Raw genomic sequence first — 16,914 nt, forward strand, 5'->3', positions numbered from 1 at the left:
ACACAGCACGATCTACAAGTCTATGATCAAAAAACAGCAAAAGGAGTGATCGAAAATTGCATCACCTGGAAATGAAGACCTCTGAAATCGCGATCTCTCAAGCTCTACTGCTCCAAATCAACCTCCTTGAACTTCCTTTGAAGCTTTGTGCAAAAAGCAATGGCTGAAACCACTTGAATATGCTTCAATTTCCAAATTCCATCAACATGAGAATGTACATGAACTGCTCGAATTCTTGAGGTATGGCACCAAACAATGAATGATTCTTGATCAGTGAAGCATGAGGATCAAGAATATGTAATAATATTTGACGCTTGTGTGGAGAAAAATCAAATTCGATTGAGAGAAAATTTTGGAGAGACTCTTGAATTCTAGATCTGAAATGGTTGGTATATCAGTTATGATCAGGTTTTCCTATTTATATTCCTTGTTAATGACACTGATAATCACATTAGCCTTGTACTAATCATGATTAGTGAGTTATGAAACCAATTGCAAAAAATGAAAATTAAGCTCCCATGGCCATAATGCACGTGCGATCTCCCATGCTAGGGCTTTAATTCACTCAAGAACAACCAAGGGTCAGGATTTGAGGATTATTTTGCTTACATCTCAAGCCAAAAATGAATGGTGAAGATTTACTTCAAAATGAACATGTGTGAAATAATGAACATTTGACCATGATTCTTTTGCACAATTGAGCCAAATGATGTTACTTTGAGATGCCTTGAACATGAGAAGCACTTTGCAAAAAGAATGAACCAATTTGAAGCATTACATCAAAAGTTATGCCATTTTGAATTTCCATGCACACTTTGTGATCAAATGACCATAACTTCTCAACCATTCATCATATGGACATTAATTAGGACTTTTTGTAAAGGGGAGACAAAAATATACAACTTTCATGTTCACCAAAAATCCATTTGAAACTTCTTTGACATTGACAAGTCAAGTTGAAAGTGGACCAAAACTTGCCAAATTTGGAAACTTTGAATTACAGGTCATTTTCCAATTTTAGTAACTTTTGCCATGACCTTTGAATATTCAAGATGGATGTTTAGAATGATGAATAGACCTCATTTGAACATGATTGAGGTGTCTTAACTCATTTCCCCACCTTATAGCCCTCAGTTGACTGCACAGTTGACTTTTGGTCCTCAGATGACCTTGAAATGTCTTGATTAATTTTAGCCTCTACCACTTGGTGAAATTGCTTCAAAATGAAACCCTAGCTCATGTAAGCTCCTTATAATAATCATGTGATCCTCATCCCAAGAAAATACCTCATCTCTTGCACAAAGGATCTTCTTGAAGCTCTTGACCTGGTGATTGCTTAAGCTACAAACAAAAGATGTTAGTGACATATTTTTATGCTTTTGGTTAGTAAATAAAACAAGAAAAACAATGATATACAATTCAAGCATGCTTGGTGATCTCAAACCACTCACAAGAGATCCCTACCTAAAGGGAAAGGGAGCCAAGATGCTCAATGATCCCTGAGGCTATGCAATGCAATGTTCTGATGCCATGAGGGATCTTAGGGACAAAATTGGGGTCTTACACATGCCCAAGTGCACCCTGATGAAAAGCACAGCGAAGCTTAGGTTTATACCACCAAGGAAGTGGTTTTGGGATCTGCGGTAGGTTCCTCAGTTGAATCAAGTTTTTGAGGACTAATGATGGGTACAGTTCTGCATATGTCATCGGAATCAGGTCAAAAGAGACTTTCTTCCTCTTGAAGTTCTGTTGTTGATGATGATTATTGGTATTGTTGTTGTAGGTGTTCGTTCTTTGTTACGGTGGTTGTTGTTGACGTTGATTTTGATATTGATATTGTTGTTGTTGTTGAATTGGTGTTGTTTGCTAATTTGAAAATTTTGGAATAATGGAAGATACTTGATGATGATGATGTTGACGGGGTGGTGGATTTCTTCTGACCTGAGGCCTCCTTTGCCTCCCACTGGAAATTGCATTGGTTTCATTATCCCTCCTCTTGCTAAAACTACTTCCATACTTCTTGCTTGTCGATGCCTCATCTTTTGACAATCGTCCTTCACGGACCCCCTCTTCAAGTCGCATCCCCATGTTTACCATCTCGGTAAAATCACTGAGGGCACTGGTGATCATTTGTTCATAATAAAATGAACTTAGGGTTTTCAGGAATATTTTTGTCATCTCTTTCTCCTCCAAAGGAGGAGTGATCTGGGCAGCCAACTCCCTCCATCTCTACGCATATTCCTTGAATGTCTCCTTGTCTTTCTGAGACATAGAGCTCAACTGGTCTCTTTCTGGCGCTATATCCATGTTGTACTTATACCGTTTCACGAAAGCCTCTCCTAAATCATTGAAAGTGTGGATGCTTGCATTATCTAACCCCATATACCAACGCAGTGCATCACTAGTCAGGCTATCCTGGAAGTAGTGAATCAGCAATTGGTCATTATCTGTTTGAGTCGACATCTTTGCGAGCATACATCACAAGATGACTAAGTGGACAAGAGTTTCCCTTGTATTTTTCAAAGTCAGGCACTTTGAATTTCATTGGGATTTTGACATTAAGTAACAGGCATAGTTCAACAGCACTCTTACCAAACAGATCTTTGCCTCTCAGCGTTTTCAGTTCCTTGCGCAACTCAAGAAATTGGTCTTTCATTTCGTCCATCTTCTCATAGACGTCCGGGCCCTCAGATGGCTCGGAATGATAGATGGTGTCCTCTACGCAAGGCAAAGTGTGCACAACAGGAGGTGGCACAGACATGACCGGACTAGATGCCGGCATGGAAGATAACGTAGGCACAAAGCCTTCTGGCACAAAATGGGGAGACACTCCCCACGGGAATCCGGTAGGCAGGTTTGGTGCGAAGTGGGCAGTGGCAGTAGGCACGGTAGAGGTGACCACTTCAGAAATGACTGTTCTCGCGGGAGGATTTACAGGCGTTGGAGAAGCTTGGCTTTGAGCAGCAAGAACTGACTCCATCATGGCAGTCAACCGGGAAATCTCCTCTTTCAAATATCTGTTCTCTTGTTCAAGGTGCTCCATGATGCTTGGATGATTAGCTCTGGTGTTGTACCGGTGAGTCAGCTTGGCTAAAGCACAGAAGAACACCAATCAGACACCTGGAAAAAATCTGCTTATGCAAATGATGCATGAAATGCAATGCTTGATTATTTTTGTTTTTAAGGAATTTACTACATCATTTGCAAATATATATTTAAATGGAAACTTGCAAAAAATTTATATGATCAAAAATCTCTTTTTATAAATTGGAAGGATTACACTGAGTACAATTTCAGAAACAAAAATAAAAAGATATAATAGAAAAGGAGACTAGTCATCCTAAGGATCCCTAACAACAATTTCAGAAGATCTGGCTGAAGGCGCGTACTTCCTTAGAATGCGACGAATCTTGGTCTTAAAAGAAGCCTTCATCCGAGTCTTCTCGAGGACAAGTTGGTCAACAATCTTCTTCCAAGCAACGGAAGGCTGAGGCATGCTAGAAGATGAAACCTCTGCCTCTCTCTATCTCTTCATCACTCGGTCTTCAAGTAGCTCAATCAGTGCATCTTTGTCATTAGACTCCAACTGCAACTCTTCATGCTTCTTGCTCAAAGCATGGAAACGCTCTTCCCACATATCCTTCTCTTGCTTCATCTTGATGAGTGCGTCTTCCAACTCCTCTACATCTTGGTTAGGGAGAGTTAATGTCTCAACCACAACCATAGACATAGGTCTTTCACAAGGATAAGGCGTATTCAACTCCATATCTCTCTTCTTCACCCAAAGAGTGTAAGCTTCCAAAGCTACACAATTGCGCGGACCAAGCTTGGATCTTCCTTTCCTATGCACATTATGCCAAGCATGCACAATCTTCTGCTTCAAATGTTGGGGATCTTTACCCTCTTGATAGAAAAGACCTTCTAACAAAGTATTATTAGGTTTGTCTCTCAAGGGGAACCCAAGTTGACGACGAGCCAAAGAAGGGTTGTAGTTAATTCCTCCTTGTGTACCAATGAAAGGCACATTAGAGAATTCACCACAACTATTAATAATCTCCAAACTACTTAAAGATGGGTCATACCAAACTATATCATGATTAGTGAGAGAAATAAGTCTCTAAGACCACCTTAGACATTGTTTGTTCTCCATAAAAGCAGGTGTCTGAGGCAAGTGAAAAATAAACCACTTGTACAGAAGAGGAATGCAACAGACAATCGTTCCACCACCCTTAGAATTCCTTAGATGCAGAGAGAAATACATATCACCCAACAAAGTAGGCACATGATTCCCAATCAAGAAAAGTCTAATGGCGTTAACATCAACAAAACCATCAATGTTAGGGAACAAAGCTAATCCATAGATGAGCAACACAAAGATAGCTTCAAAAGCGTCAACACTTCCAGCTTGAGCAAAAGTAGTAGCTTCCTTGATGAGGAAAACAAATGAAAATCCAAATAACCCTCCTTTCTTCACCCAATGAGCCTCTATCTCAACCTTCTTTGAGTGAAGAGCTTCAACAATAATACTAGATCGAGGAATCTCCTCCAATCCACTAAAAGGCACTCTACTAGAAACAGGTATCCTCAAATGATGAGAATACTCCTCCAAGGTAGGCACAAGCTGAAAATCTGGAAAAGTGAAACAATGGTAGAGAGGATCATAGAACTGCACCAATACACTCAATAGTCCTTCAACTATATTAGCAGACAAGATGGATAGAAGCTTCCCATGACGTTGTTTGAAGTCCAAGGGATCTAATACAAAAGATGGTAGCTTCCTTAACTCTTTCAAGTCGGGACATCTGAAACTGTACTTCTTAGTGTTCTTTCGTCCACAATCCATGGTCTGAAAATATTTGTAAATGATACCTTAGTTCCTTGAAATTTTATGTGATGAATGTTATGATGCATATGAATGCATGAATGCAACAATCACAAATAAGGGATCACACACAAGGCAAACAAAGGTCAAGGGATGAACCAAGTCATTGTCAAGATCAATCATCCATTTTGGTGGATTATAGTTTACACCTTATCAACACCCAAGTTCCATTGATATTGACAAGACTTGATTGGATCAACCAAGAATCAAGGGTTTGTTGCAAGTCACGAGCATGGAATCTGGGTAAGAACCATCCCAAAGGAGTGAACTAAGGATAAAACTTGTAGATCATGTTCTGAAAATTTCCCAGAGTCTTAATTCCATCTATTGGATATTATAGGTTAAGATGACTGACTCATCGACCCACAATATTCTCAAGAGAAACTCGTTTGAGTGTAGTATCGCATAACAACTGTTATCAAGTCTACACTTGAACAGTTTCCGCACTACGTCCTAAATAGGCCAAGATGGGTTAGGTGTTCTAAGGTCCTCAGCTTCTCAGACCCAATTAGAAATAGTAATTCCTAACCACAAATACTTGTGTGACATTTCCAAATCCCAAGGAGTCTCCACTAAGCAGATGGATCTCAAGCCAACTTGTTAAGGACTACTCCACACAAGTCAAACATGACTATACCATCCTCCTATCTTAATTGCACTCAAGTTCGGGTTAGAACTTATCTCACCACTCAGAGATCACCAATCATAACAAGCAGATTATATCACACATACATATATACAAACATCACATATATACAAATATATTCACAAAAAAAGTAGGCTAAACCCACTGGAGACTACTCCCCAACAGAGTCGCCACTTAATTTCTATAGCGGGAAATTCATGATCATCAAGCTATTGATAAGCTAGAGATCAATTAACAAGATTCGCCACCGTGCTTTTATTATTTCCAAGGGAAAAGGGAAAAAGTACGAACAAAACCCAATAAGTAAGAAGTTTTCAAATAAAAACTAATAAAAATCAAAGATCACAGGTAAGGGGGTTTGTTACACAGAGGGAAGGTGTTAGCACCCAAAGTGTCCTAGGTACTCCTAGGGAGCCCTTTTTGTGTGCATATGTATTTTGTACAAAGTGATGTTTACAAACAAATAGAATGGGGGGATGAGAAAATAATTCATTAATTATCTTTTTGTGTTTGACAAGACCTTCGGACTTGTGCCTACGTACCAACATAAAAATGAGGGATCAAAACCTCGTAGTTCGTGCTACAAATTTCAAAATGAGTATATTTATTTTAACAAAATTTAAGTTTGAAAGGCACAAAGGCCTAAAATGATTTGAATGGGTTAGTTCTTTTTGGATTTTTGAATATTTAAGTCAAGTATTGTTAGGTTCATTTACAAGTTTGATTTAAGAAAATAAGTTTGAAAAGGCAATGGCATAAGGCCAAAGTTTCTACCTTTTTTGCAAAAGTGGTTAAAGTTTAGAACAAAAATAGTTCACACCAAGAAGATTTTGAAAATGGAGGCAGAGATTTTGAAATTAAAGAAATGGGGAGAAGATGAAGAGACTATCCTATGTACAAAAATTAAAAGTTTAAAGTTGAAAAGATCTTACCAAATGGGTAGCAATCCAATAGACAAGTATGTCAATAGAAACTCAGAATTCCCTTGGACTTTTAGATTCAAGAAACACACAAATGCACAATTATATCAATCTTGAAGAGCAAGGCATCAAATAAAGATGGCCTCATCCAAGCTTATCCACTTCATGATCTTCTTCAAAATATCTCATGCAACATGTTGGTTCTAAGTGTTGGCAGCAATTTTGGTAAAACCTAGAGTGTTCACAAGTTTTCACATGTGTTGTCTTGACATAAGATAACTTGTACCTGCAAGATGTTTAAAATGGGATAATGCAGGATTTTACTGTGATGTCAGACCCGATGTCATGACATTTTTATACAGAACATTCAGTATGAATGTTATGTATTATGTGATTGCGTTTTTAATGCAAATCTATGTATGATTGAAGATATGATTAAACGCGCATTCAATCAGTAATTATAACTAGATTGACTTATTTTCCAAAGATATCTAATCAGTTGTCATGAGAAGATATGAATAGAAAATAGTTTTAGGGTTTTATGATGTCTAAGCCCAGCCAAATGCTTCTATAAAAAGGACATGGAAAACCTGATTTTAGACACAAGAAATAACGAACGAAATATTGAGAGAGAATAAGGGTTTTAGTCTTGTGTGGTCGTGTGAATTGTAAGCCATTCAATTCATCCATAGATGATTGAACTGGTCTAATTTTTGAGTTGTAATTTGTCACTCTAAGCTTTTAAGCATGAGTGTGTGTTTACTTGATTGAAGCTTTTAAGCAAGATCAAGTATGTGTCTTTGAAGAGTGTCTTCTTTTCATTATAATTCTTGTTTTATATCACTGTTGTGATTGAGGGGGAGTGAGTAGGATCTCATATCTAAGAGTTCTTAGGTATAAGTCACATGGGTAGAGATTAGGTGAAAAGACTGTAACTTGAAGTTGTTTACTGAGAGTCTTTGAACTGATTTTATTTAGTGGATTTCCTTCCTGGCTTGGTAGCCCCCAGATGTAGGTGAGTTTGCACTGAACTGGGTTAACAATTGCTTGTGTCTCTTGCATTATTGTTCTTTATCTTTAATCCTGTTTGTATTGTTCAGATATTAGTGTCATGACATTACCTTCGACATCTCATATCTGATACCAGAATTTCACAACGGATGAATTCCACAAGTCACAGGTTCAAAGTAACAACTTCACAAATGATCAATGTGGCAGATGAACTTAGAGAGATCTTGAATGATGTATCAGATGAATTCAAAATGTAAGCACTTGGTTCTTCATAAATTGGCATTGGCGAAGTCCTTTAGCTTAGAGAGGTTGCCTAAATTCTAAGTCCTTTGCTCAAGATCAAACCAACAGTCCACTCAAAAGTTTTTTAGGTTTTTTTGTGATTATTATGTACATTAATGGTCATAGATCAAACAAACAAACAAAGTATACACAAACAAAATATATCACACAATATGGTCCAAATGGACAAAGTAAAAATTGCATTAACATAAACAATTAGAATGATATGTACAATGGCAAATGAAATAAAGTGCTAAAAATAAATTGCATTAAAGTAAAAGCTTGAAATTAAAAGTTAATGTTTAGTAAGTTAGAAGTTAGTTTTGTTTTGCTTTTGATTTCAAGACATTCTTTGGAGAATACTCAACCCACTTGCCACAAGCATGGATCCTTGAACCAAAATATCTTCCAAGGGAAGGAAATAAGGCCAAGTTTCCACACAATACCATGGAAGAGGGGAGACTTACAATCTCCATAACTAGAATGCTTATGCCTTTGTGTAAAAAATTTACGCTATGTTAAGCAATCGTAATTGGACTTATGTAGAAGTCACAACTATTTGAGGCCAGGCAATAGACTTTTGGTGTTAATGCATGTTGGAGACATAGTATTATGAACTATGCTCATTAAACATACCACACACAAAAATATGCAAAAGGTGTGGCCTAATCTCATCCCTACTCATGTTAATCTTTCAATCAACTAGCATTAGGAATTTGAGATGTCATTGGCCAAATGGAAATGAATGAATGAAGAAGGGGAATTAGATGAAGGGGAACGGGATGAATGAGATCACAAATTGGTCAAAAGAAGACTTTTACCAAATTAATATCATTCATTCATTTTGGGAGATGGAATGTACATTCCATCAATCCCCTAAATCCAATGATATTAACTTGATAAAGTCAAATCAACCTTGACCAAGGCCCAACAACAAACAATCAAAATCAATTAAGTCAATACAAAAGGTCAACACAATTAAAATGACATTTATTCAATTAAAAATATTAAAATAATGCATTAAATTCAAATATGTTTTGTCCAAATCCTAAAATCTCATTAAAACACCAAAGAAATGGCCATGAGATTTATCATAGGTCAAACAAGGTTAAAGGACCTTGGAGAAAAAAATTAATGATTTTTGGACACTTAAAAATATTTTTAAACAATTAAAAACAAATGCAAAATCAATTAATTCATGAAAAATATTAATAATGATCCAAAAAATAATTTTAATTCAGAATATGAAAGAGAAAAATATTTGGAAATTTTTGGTGAAAGTCCCATATTTTTTGGATCAATATTGAATTTAATATGAATTATTGAAGAAAAGGCAATTAAAATAAAATTCAGAAACATCATCACTGGAGCCAGAGCTCCGGTTGTCTTCTCCGGTGAGCTTCACCGTATTGGTCATCATGAACCATCACCAAAAAAAGAAACAGGGACATGATCTTAAAGAGAAAATGACGCTGAGCTCGAATCTAACCTCCAATTCCTCCAATTCGAAATATATTAAGAGATATGTGGAATTGAAAAATGAGGTACATGAACTGAGTTGCTTCGATTTGGCCTCAAAGCAACTCAATATTCTTGCCTACATTGGTAGGACTTCAGACAACCAAAGAATCAATGGAATTGAGCAAAAATTTAAGAGAATCAAAGAGTTTAAAATTTCTGCAAATTACCTTCAATGGAGGTCTGAACACGATGGATCTTTATCTGAATTGTGCTTGGCTTCACTTCAATTGCTTGCAGGGGAGGAATGGAAAGGTTTAGAAGCAATGGACTCCTGGAGAATTGAATTCCAAAATAGTGGAGATTGAAGCTCAAATTCAAATGAATTTATCAGGGTTATCCTATGAGAGTGAAGGGTTTTCAACGGAGATTCAAAGTTGGCGCAATGTGTGTGTTAATTTTGAGCAAATGCACCTGTATTTATAGGGAAATCAAATGATATTTGCATACTCTCTCCACTTTCCAAATTTGGTAAAATGATGATGGAATGGTGCATGGGAACGCATAGGCCCATGGAGTGATATCTGAAAGTCCAAATTTGAAGTTCAGATGCTTTGAAGATGGATTGGATAGCAAGGCACATGTGCATTGTTGTTTGAAGTTGGATCCATGCCAAATGATATCAGCCCGTTAAAGACATGCGCAGCGTATGCATTTCTCATCCAAAATGAATGAATTTGAGCTCTTTGGAAAGGTGAGATCAAGAGGAACAAGTTTGATGTTTAACACTTTTTCATTTCGATCTTGGAACTTGGAGAATTTTGAGGTGGAATTTTGGTAAAATTTGACATATAAATTTTTTTCTAAGTGTCAAGCCATATGTCTCAATATTCCACATTGCTTAACTTTTCATGGGAGCTTCAAATGAAAAACGTGTATTCATCAAAGTTGTAGCTATCTTAAAGACCTTCAAAATGGTCACCAATTTCAAGTCATTTGAATTTGAAATGATAGAGTTATGCATTTTTGAAGTTTGGCAAAATCACTTGATCAATGGTATAAGTCAAAAGTGACCTATAATGTAGCCTCATATCACATGCTCAAAAATGTTGAATAAGCTCCCACTCCAAACATCAAATTTTAAGTATACACATTGAATTTGATTGTGAAACTTGTAAATATTTTATATCATAAAAATTTATCAAGTTATGGCCTTGGAAAGTTGACTTTCAAATTAGGGTTTAGACAAAATGACCTATAATGTTTCAACATAGAAAATGATTTTCCAAGCAAAACTAGCTCTGGGTATCAACATGAAAGTTGTTTATAATGTTATTTAGAGTATGTTTTATCTTGGAATCATTTTCATATGGTGAAAATTGTAGGAGATAGGGTCTAGGGAGACCCAGTTTTGATCAGATGAATTCATCTGGCCAACCACCATCAACCAACTTGCTAATTTCCAATTCTCTTGACTTTCTTGGCTCATGGTAGATCATATATGCATAAGATGATGAAATTTGAAGTGTAACTTGAGAAATTTGATCAATTGGTGAGATAGCTTGTTGGAGAAGTTACTCAAGATACCTAGTCAAACTAGGGTTTCCAAGGCAAATCACCCTCAAACTCTTGAAGCAAACTTGATCAATATAACATGTAGAGGTCATTGAGACTCAAATATGATGATTATAACTATTCTTGAATCAATTCTTGGTTGTGTTATTTGTTCATGAGAGTCTCAAACCCTAGATGTGATCAATGAATCAATGAGATCATGCCCTACCTACAAAAGAGTTAGATAGATGCAAAGACATATTTTTGGAATTTTAGTTAGTAAAATGATATAATACAAGTATGATATAATCACAAAGTGCTTAGTGATCTCTCCCAAAACAAACCCAATGAAGAAGGGGTAAGGAGGATGCCAAGACATGATCCCAATGCTTCATCAACTCTTGCGTAAAATTTTCCGAGGTTATCTTTTCCGTTATTGTGGATGAAGAATTTGCATCCAAAACACATGCAGGTGAGAGATATTTTTCTTTATTCCTTTAAAAAACTCATAAGGTGTCCCCTTTAGAATCTGTCGTATCAAGACGCGACTCATGACATAAGAAGCGGTATTTACAACATCAGCCCGGAGGTACTTAGGAAGATTGGTCTCATTGAGCATCATCCTCGCAAGCTCTACTAGAGATCTTTTTTCCCTCTATACTACCATATTCTATTGGGGAGTTCTTGGAGTGGAAAAGGTGTTCCTATTACTGTTCTCATTAATAAAAATTGAAGTCTTCATTTTGGAATTCTCTGCCATGATCACTTCTTATGGATGCAATGCTTACTCCTTTTTCATTCTAGATAACCTTGGCTAGTTTTCGAAATGTGGCAAACACGTCTCTCTTCTGAGATAAGAATTTTGTCTAGGTATATCGGGAGTAGTCATCCATAATGACAAGAGCGTAGACGTTTCCGCCTAAGCTCGTGTTTTTGGATGGACCAAAAGGGTCCATGTGAAGTAGTTGTAAGGGTCGATCAGTAGAAACTATATTTTTAGATTTAAAAGAGGCCCTTACTTGCTTCCCTTTCTAACATGCATCACATAATCTGTTCTTTTCAAAACGCAAGTTTGGGAGCCCGTCTATAAGATCTTTTTTAACCAAGTTATTTAAGTGGTCCATGTGGATGTGTGCTATTCTCCTATGTCATAACCAAGATTCATCTTTATTGCTTAGGAGACATACATTATTTGAAGGAATTTTGTTTAAATTCACTATGTAGGTATTTCCACTTCTTGATCTAGTAAATAGAGTTTGTTTGTTTTGATTTTATGACACTAAAACAAGAATAATCAAATGTTACATTATTACCTTTGTCACACATTTGACTAATGCTGAGCAAATTATGCTTAAATCCTTTTACTAGAGGACCTCCTCAATCCTTGGATTTCGGAACTTACCTATGGTACCAAAACGTAGTATTTTTCCTTTATTATTATCTTCATATGAGACAAATTATCCTTCTTTGGGAAGAAGGCGGTGAATAAGGTTTTGTTACCTGTCATATGCTTTGAACAACCGCTATCAATATACCATTTAGAGTTTGAGACTGTAAAACATTCATGTAGAGAAAATGTTAGTTCTTAACTTTAGGTACCCATATCATCTTGGGTCATTGTTTGTTAGATTCATGAATAATTTTCTTTCTTGTCTTGTATACATATTCATTTTCAAAGTTGGTTGTAATTTGGCTTTCTGTTCACAATGTTTCTTATAAAAGTATGAAAGGGGGTTTCCTTCTTTTCTTTCATGGATTTTCTTTATAAAACAAAACTTAGATACACGACCTTCCTTTTTGAAGTATTATCACTTTAAAGCTTTACAATGAGATGTGTTCTTGGTTTTACATGTGTTCTCAAAGCTCTTGGTATTGTTCTTTGGTTCATAATATAATCCTTCTTTGTTGTAGGAGGCACCTTGATTTCCTAACAAGACTTATAGATTATATCTCCCTTTTGTGAATTTGGTAAGTGTTTTCTGAAGATCGCATACTTCATTTTGGAAGTTGTTGCAGCTATTACACATGTCAAACTCTTCATTTGAGGTGGAAAGGTTTTGTTTGAAATTACCTTCTTTCTTTCTAAAGCGCTTTGTTTCCTTTTCGAGGGTTTTATTTTTTCTTTCAAGACAGGAGATATTATCCTTGGATGTAGAAATAATTTGCTCCAATTTTATTATTTCTTTGTTAACTTCTTACATAGTCTAAATAAATCATGATAGGAAAATTGAGAAGATACCTCATCATCTTGATGTTTTGTCATTAGACATATGTTAGCTTTTTCTTCTTCATCATCTGAGGATTCCATATCATTGTCTTCCCATGCGACATATGCTTTCTTCTTTTTCTGATTCTTTTTTAATTTTTGATTTGCCCTTTTGAATAGACGATAATATGCTTTGCTATACCCTTTCTTTCAACAAAAATAACATGTTGGAGTGAACCATTTTTCTTCATATTTTCCTTTTCCTTATTTCTCTGCTTCCCTTTTCTCATTCTTCATAAATCTCTTGAAGCCTTTTACTATGAGAGCCATGTCACCATCTGCGTCAGATTCTTCAGCTTTAAGTGCCAAACTTTTATTTTTCTTTTCTCCTTCTTTATTTATAGCAAGTCCTTTTAGTTCCATTTCATGTTCCTACAATTTTCTAAAAAAGTGTGTGTGTGTGTGTGTGTGTGTGTGTATCCATAGTCGCCAAAACCTTATATTCACAAATCATAGTGACTTTGGGTTGACAACTACGGTTAAAGCATCTAAGAATTTTTATGACTAGTTCCTCATTTGAGAATGATTTGACTAGAGTTCTCATATGACTCACGATGTGAGTGAATCATGTTTGCATTTTATTTATGTTTTGATCAGGTTTCATTCTGAAGATTTTAAAAGGCTTAATCCCAAACATATGACAACTTTTATCCCAGGCTAAACTATCGAACCGTTTAGAGATTTATGGTTGATCTTAATAACAAAAACAAAGCCTTTTCCGACAAACCTTAACAAACCAAGAACATAGATTTTATGACAGGTTGATCTCAATAACCAAACTCAATCTCTTAATGGTATCACTCCCTTAAGAATATAAACGACCAGCATGACCACTTATACAAATTATCTTCCTCACAAGTAAAGCTCCACTTAGTAGCACTAAGGCAATTAGAAGTGAATAGAAATATTTTCCGAATATAGAGAAAGAAATAAATTCCAAATAAATTTGAAAATGTTGGAAAGTGGTGTGGTTTTAAGTGAGGAAGATCCTCTCTTACATAGCAGTTAGAGCCACCAGAAAAGGAAATGATCCAAGGGTTGAAATAAATTTCCAATAGATTGGCAAAACACTCCAATTGATTGGACAACTCAAATACAATCAAGTGTAATATCCAAAAACGAAAGTTTAAATATAGATCTATTACAATAATTTAATGTTCTATCCTTATTGATTTTACAATCGATTGTCATCTTTCTAATCAAATGTCATAGTGTCACAATCTATTGGTTGGTTACAACATTTTTGCCAATCAATTGGCACATATTTCCAATCGATTAAATGTTTTGAAACTTTTTTGAACAACTTTTTAATTATTTGATTTTGGTTTAGAAACACTTTTTAAGTGTGTGTGTGTGTGTGTGTGTGTGTGAGTTTCGTTATTACTCTTAAGCTACTAGCTTACTTTTACAATACTTGGTCCACTCATACACACTGACTAACTAGACCTGGTTAGCTGTCACACCTTTCTTCATGGAGATTCAAGACTTTGGTAGATAGTTTTGTTAAAACAAAATTGGTTTATACCATATCCCTTGGGTTTTTATGATAACAAAGTATTTAAATAACAATTGGGGTTTCTAACATCTGTTCAAGTATGTAGGGGGGATGAATTATTGTATTCAAAATTCATGATTAATTTAAACCTTTCTCGACTAAGATCATATTAGTAAATTTTTGTTGAGTAATCGCAGTGAAAGTAAAATGTTTAAAGTAAATTGCAGAAAAATAAAGAGATAAGATTAGAAGGATTTCCCCAGAGATTTATACAGGTTTGGCCAAACGTTGGCCTAGTCCTGTCCCTAAGAGGTCTTCTTGAGAGTTTCATTATAGAATATGATCTTTTAAAGGTTATCCCATGAACCTTAATACAATATAATTTTGAGATTTTAAAAGGCTTAATCCCAAACATATGACAGTTTTTATCCCAGGCTAAACTATCGAACCGTTTAGAGATTTATGGTTGATCTTAATAACCAAAACAAAGCCTTTTCCGACAAACCTTAATAAACCAAGAACATAGATTTTATGACAGGTTGATCTCAATAACCAAACTCAATCTCTTAATGGTATCACGCCCTTAAGAATATAAATGACCAGCATGACCACTTATACAAATTATCTTCCTCACAAGTAAAGCTCCACTTAGTAGCACTAAGGCGGTTAGAAGTGAATAGGAATATTTTCCAAATAGAGAGAAAGAAATAAATTCCAAATAAATTTGAAAATGTTGGAAAGTGGTGTGGTTTTAAGTGAGGAAGATCCTCTCTTATATAGTAGTTAGAGCCACCAGAAAAGGAAATGATCCAAGGGTTGAAATAAATTTCCAATAGATTGGCAAAACACACCAATTGATTGGACAACTCAAATACAATCAAGTGTAATATCCAAAAACGAAAGTTTAAATATAGATCTATTACAATAATTTAGTGTGATATCCTTATTGATATTACAATCGATTGTCATCTTTCTAATCAAATGTAATAGTGTCACAATCTATTGGTTGGTTACAACATTTTTGCCAATCGATTGGCACATATTTCCAATCGATTAAATGTTTTGAAATTTTTTTGAACAACTTTTTAATTATTTAATTTTGGTTTAGAAACGCTTTTTAAGTGTGTGTGAGTTTCCTTATTACTCTTAAGCCACTACCTTACTTTTACAATACTTGGTCCACTCATACACACTGACTAACTAGACCTGGTGAGCTTTCACACCTTTCTTCATGGAGATTCAAGACTTCGGTAGATAGTTTTGTTGAAACAAAATTGGTTGATACCATATCCCTTGGGTTTTTATGATAACAAAGTATTTAAATAACAATTGGGGTTTCTAACACCTGTTCAAGTATGCAGGGTTATAAGTTTAATAACAAATGAAAATATGCTTGGAGATTCTGTATCTGAAATTCAGACTTTGGCTCTGAAGATCACTTATGAAGACTCTGGCTCTGATGGAAGATCCAAACTCTGAAGAAGTCAACTTTGAATAAAGTCAACCATTGGTGATCCAGACTCTAAAGCTTTAGAATCCATGAAGTAGACTCTAAAGAGATCAACCTCTTAAAAGTACAGTCTGAATAAAGTCAACTTCTGAAGGTTATCCTATCTCTTCAATCGAGGAACCTCTGACAGGCTCAAAGATCTTTTATTCATGTGAAGACTTAAGGAAAAATATCTTCATTGTTGTTTAAGCTTCAACGGATAATTCCTCTTGCAAAAATGTGTTCTTGATGTGTCTAATCAAAGTAGAAAGGTTATCCAACCTTTTGGTGAAAGTCTTCCAATGTCTCTTTTCCTTCTGTCTATAAAGGAGCATATGGGCTTGAATAAGAAAATCAATACATTGCAATACAAGACTTTGAACCTTGATATTTCAAAGAGAAATTACTCTGTCAAATTAGATAGACTTAGAACCTCTTATCATTGTGTATTTTGTAGAAGTTCTAAAAAATTTAAGAGTCTTAGCAAGTTGTATTCTATCTACACCTATGATTGCATATCAAGTGTAGTTTTTACCCAATCTCTTAACAGTTTATTATAGATTCGGAAGTCTCTCACTTTAGTGCTTAAACATTTGAAGTCTTTTGCTAGTGTGCTTGAGTATACAAGTCTCTTACTTGAGGGTTTGAGCATTAGAAGCCTCTTGCTTGTGTGCCTGAGCATGAAAATCTCTTACTTGGGGGTTTTCTGCATTGAATTCTCTTACTTGAGGGTTTGAGAATTGGAAGTCTCTTTCTTGGTGCTTGAGCATTTGTGATCAGTTTAGTTATAGTGAAAATTCATTAGAAGTTCAAGGGGACTAGACTACTCTCAATTTGTAAGAGGAACCAGAAATAATCGCTTGTGTCTCTAGTTTATTTTCTCTGCATTAGAACTATTAATCCACTACTAT

The sequence above is a fragment of the Lathyrus oleraceus genome, chromosome 4 (assembly GCF_024323335.1).
Source record: "Lathyrus oleraceus cultivar Zhongwan6 chromosome 4, CAAS_Psat_ZW6_1.0, whole genome shotgun sequence".
Taxonomy (NCBI): Eukaryota; Viridiplantae; Streptophyta; class Magnoliopsida; order Fabales; family Fabaceae; genus Lathyrus; species Lathyrus oleraceus.